At 39.8% G+C, this 4917-nt stretch overlaps 1 long non-coding RNA gene across 1 annotated transcript; it reads right to left on the bottom strand.

The window, feature by feature from the left end:
- Positions 1–335: 335 nt before the first annotated feature.
- Positions 336–1454, bottom strand: LOC118414912. The gene is made up of 2 exons (XR_004831038.1): positions 1416–1454; positions 336–726 (listed from the first exon to the last, which is right to left on the bottom strand). It is a non-coding gene; the product is annotated as an uncharacterized LOC118414912 (long non-coding RNA).
- Between the last annotated feature and the right edge of the window lie 3463 nt (positions 1455–4917).

The raw sequence follows: 4917 nt of genomic DNA, 5'->3' as shown, positions 1-4917 counted from the left end.
AGGTAGCCTTCGGCTGTTTGGAACAGAAAAGGCCCTTGATTCTTCGAATATGAAAGATACAATGTACCATTCAGTTGAATAATTGGCTTTTTTTCAGCACTGTTTCTGGCCAATGAGAATAATGTGTTATTACTACAGCTTTTAATATGTTGTTGTTGACAGGAAAGAACTAGGAATTCTATATTGATGTTTTGATGCTTCAAATACTTTTTGTTTCACTTGTAAACACAATTATATTTTTGATTTTCAAAAATCTGCCTTGCTCATTTTCAAGATGTTTGTACAAAGCAGCTAAGGCCATGACTGCAGACATTGAGAGAAACCAACGATCTACGCATTTGCCAAATACCTTTATTTCATCAATATACACATCAAATATACACACACAAAATATTCAGGTTATAAAAACTTGTAGAACAGGACATTTTTGTTTTATAACTAAAGATATTCTTCTATAAGAGTGAATCTATTCTTGACAATACATCCAAGAAGCAACTTTCTGTTTGTAATTCTGTTAGTCTTAATTTTAAAACAAGTTTACCAGTTCCACAGAATCAGTCCTGGAACTGATTGGCAGGCCTGACTACATATACATTGATTTCCGTTTTGTTAAGGTGATAGACTAGTTGAGCCTGGGTTGCATTTTAAAGCTGCTGTTGCTAGTCATCTGACTGCCGTCCAAGTTCAACTCTTTCTTGTGACTGTTGTCGTTGTCGTCATGTAGAGCTGAAAGACACAATATAGAACAGGTTAGTTATAGCTTAACACATCTTGGCAAACCTGATCACATACTCCCATGAAAACCCTGTCGAAATGGCATTCAATAGTGGCATGGCTCAAAAGCATAAGAAGTGATGTGTTTAAGGTGATAAATGGTTTGGGCCCGACTCGCCGGGCCTCAGTTTTTTGTATACCTACGCGTTGAAAGGGATTCGCCCCTAGCCCTTGACCCAGATTCACCGCCCATGCGTTTTATGTGAGCCGTGTTGCTATGCCTCGTGCGACGGGTTATTGTAAAAGTCTCACCTTTTTTAATTTTTGGCTTGATTAATCCTAAGTGTATTCTCTTTCCGACAATATCAGTAATTTTCATGACTAAACTGTATGTGATGGGTTTATTTTCACATCAAAATTCCATTTTTTACGTGAAAAAACTTTTCTCCCCAAAAAATTACGAAAAGTAGAGAGGGTGAAGAAACTGAAACCCGGAATGCACCGGTAACCGACTATAAATTTTATCTGCGTTGATGTCAGTCACCCTCAGCTGGTCCTTAAATATAGGAACCCCCGAAAACGGCACTCTGCTACTTCAAAGGACCGTTTTCCCACCTACCACCCAACCGCTGTTTACGGCTTTGGATACTGAAACTTTATGAGCGATAAATACAACGGATAACAGACTTCATTAGCCACACCAACTGTTTGAACAGCCTCCGCCTGTGTAACCTCTCTTCATCCTTCTATCACCAGTCTGATGTTGTAACTCCTTGTGAGAAAAAGAGACAGATATTGAAAAACTCCAAACTTTGGACAGCTTAACCCTGTTAGTTGAAGTTTACATTAACCATTTGAGTTAATTATGTTTATTCTATGATAAGTGTAAATATGTATTAATGTGTTGGTACACAATATCAGCAACGCTGCCTGTGTTTGCCTTGTATCACTTTGTCTGCAATTTCTAAATGAATTTTAAAAACTATACATCCGGAGCGAGCTCTGGTCTTCAAGCGTATGCTTGGGGTGGGGTGAGGCTGATATCGTTATTTGCATTCCAACAAAGTCAGATCCAATATTATACCAAATACAATGAAATTGAATGAGACGTAACTCGTGAAAAAGGTGACGAATTATCTCTAATTTAGTTCCTTAGAGTCCGTTTGAATTCAATGCCCACCACAATGATCATCGCATTGATTCCAAACTCTACACTAACAAATATTTTTTTAGAAAGCGATCACCCCGCAGCATGCTCATAAATCTCCAGAGCTAATTGGGGTGCCTCGCAGTCAGGTCCCAGCTGTGCTGCAGGTAGTGGTGGTGAGGTTGGGCTACATCTGCACCCCACATGACCATGCGCGTGCTGACAGAGAACAAAGGAAATTTTCCGTTCCGAAAGCTACATAGAACAAAGAAAATTTTTGTGCCCTTGAGTTTGACTTGGCTAAAAGAAATTTCCTGACCCTATAGCCTCTGTGTCATCCATAGTTACCTGTCAGTGAGCTCCCATACTTGCTCCCTCAATAATAATGTGTTTAAAGGGGACAGTATCAGAGCTGCGGGAAACTAACTAGGACACACCCAGTCTAGTTCCCGGGGCATTGGGTTAGAGATATCCATGTAATAAAATACTTCGGACGGTCACAGAAAACACAATGTACATCGAGATCACTCACCTTTTGTGTTGTTTTGTCCATTGGGCCTCAGCACGTCTGTCTCTTTGTCTTCCTGCATCTACTTCCGAAGTAGGAGAAATACGGTGGATAACTGAGAGCCATTTTCCAACACGTCCACTCACCCCCACTCCAGTTTTCTCAATGATGGTCAAAATGATGAGATCCCCGGAATGGTCAGCTGATATCCTGAGAATGTGCCCGATTGGTCGACCGCCAATACACTATGTGGAGGTCCGCCTCTTGTAATTAATCTTTTTCTATCTCTTGCTCCGCCCCGTTGGAAGGTCTCCGCCTCCTGTGACGGGACTAGCATCCACCTCCTGTAGGTGGGGCTGTCTCCCATAAATCTATAGTTGTCTAGTTCCAGATGGAGAGACTATTGTGTTTAGCATTGCCACTGACGTTCATAAAGGGGACCTTCTTGCTCTGTTTTAATTCACTGACAGTTGTTCTATCTCAAACACTGAAGGCTTTACAGTATGCGGTCCTCATAGCCGTCACTACCATGTCAAAGTCCTTGCTGACATTGATTTGCAGACGACACAGCCCTTCTCGAAAACTCCTTTTCGCACAAATTCTGCTAAACAAAGTATGAGAAGCATGTCAAGCCATCAGTCTTTATTCAAACCCGTATTGAACAAACTACATGCATCTGAGCCCTTCATCTCCGCAGCAAATTGCATTTGACAGGTCTGAAATTGAGCGTGTAGTTAAACTTCTGGCTTCAACAGTCTAGTTTCTTTTCTGATACTTGTGTGGAGTACAGGGTTGTCGTTATTTCATTTTCCTACAAAAAATATGGAAGCATCTATCAAGTAGCAAACAGAAGCCTGTTAAAACCTGCTCTACTTTACAGTTCTATATGTAGGTCATTGGACATGGGTGCAGTCATTAGTAAGAAACAATACCTACACAACAATGCTACGAATAGTGTATCGTGAAGATGGTGAACTGCCCTCGCCTCCACAATCAGTACATGCAGACCAACTATACTGCGTCTAAATGCAGTATGACAGACCAAGGAAATACCAGGAGAGTTCTTTTTGTACCAATTCGATGCCATGTTCTTTGTTCAAAGGGAAGTTCAATGTTTTAAATGATGCTTAGACAGTTTTTGGGTGCATACAAGAAAAAAACACAGAAATGAAATTAGTCTCATTACACTGCAGAAACCTCAGCCATTGTTATATCATTTATATTGGTTGAGATTAATGGACTAATGGGAACTTCTTTATCGGGGAAACTTTTTTTCGAATGCTCATCCTGCTGTTCTCAAATGATGTTTGTGGTATTAGATTTTTTTTCTCAGTCTCAAACTGCCACTGCCAATGGACTGGTCACCAAATGACCTGGTAACTTAGGTCTCTATTATGGGTGGTTGTAAGACCCTAATGAGAACACACTGGCTTTGTGCGGGACAAACATTCAATAACATGGAAGTAAAGGGGGTGTTTAACGAAATAAAATTGAATTAAAACCAAAACACAACCATCACGCCTAAACACAATCAAAACGTTTATAAAGAAGGGATAATGTCCCATGAACTCCCAGTTCTAAGCTTGCCAGTGGGTACCTGTTTAAACACTGTTCCCTGAGCTCGGGTTTCAGTTGTACAGGTCACAGGTGGCGGTAGTCTAATGTTTTCACAGGTGTCCCCACCAGTACTGTACACTCGAATGCGCAGTAATTAATTTGCTCCAGATGTTCTGGTTTGGCGGTCTGTCCATTGGGACGTTTATGGGGTTCGCCATTGTCAATCGACCTGGAGGCGATTAATTCCACTTCGTCATGGAAGTATCTAGATATAATAAGATGCGTGTAAGTATCACATTTCTCGAATCAAGTAGATCAGATTCAACAAACTAGATGCCACAAACAGATTTGAATATAAACTTGGCACAAAAAGTTTGGAATATCGACTTTGGTAGATCATATATCCGTTGTTTCTGAATTAATTTCAATGTATTATATATCAATAGAAAGCGTGTGTAATTTCCTTTTCAATGGTATCATCAATCTATAACACTGTAGTTCTACACTGAATCGACGATAAGTTTGGCCGCATTCCTTTTCCATGTAATTTTTCGTATAGTTATTTAGCCTGGTATCCAGCCGTAATTATAGCTCCCGAGTCTCTTCTCTCCTCTTCGCGAGATCCTAATAAAGCAAACAAAGAAACCAACAATTATTCCATCGTACCTTTCGTCGCCTGTGTTTTTTAAACACCATGCTTGTTTATTCTTTCCCTATTATACAGAAATATAAAGTATGCTGGATGTTTTGAGTTCAATGTACATGTACAGTTACTTCCCCCTATGTAGGAATGAAGGTGCCGAGTAAAACATGTCTAACATATTTGATAATATTTTAGCTTATTACAACCTAGAGGCAGGGATATCCAACAGAAAAGTTTGTATTAACTAATATCAACAAAAAGTGGGTCGTGCTCTTGTCAGATACAGACATTTCAATCTATTTTCTTTACTCACTTCATAACAGATTTTCTAAAGCTTAGTTATGAAAA

The sequence above is a fragment of the Branchiostoma floridae genome, chromosome 4 (assembly GCF_000003815.2).
Source record: "Branchiostoma floridae strain S238N-H82 chromosome 4, Bfl_VNyyK, whole genome shotgun sequence".
NCBI classification, from domain to species: Eukaryota; Metazoa; Chordata; class Leptocardii; order Amphioxiformes; family Branchiostomatidae; genus Branchiostoma; species Branchiostoma floridae.
The sequence above is the reverse complement of the archived record's forward strand: the minus strand, read 5'-3'. Positions and strand labels throughout refer to the sequence as shown.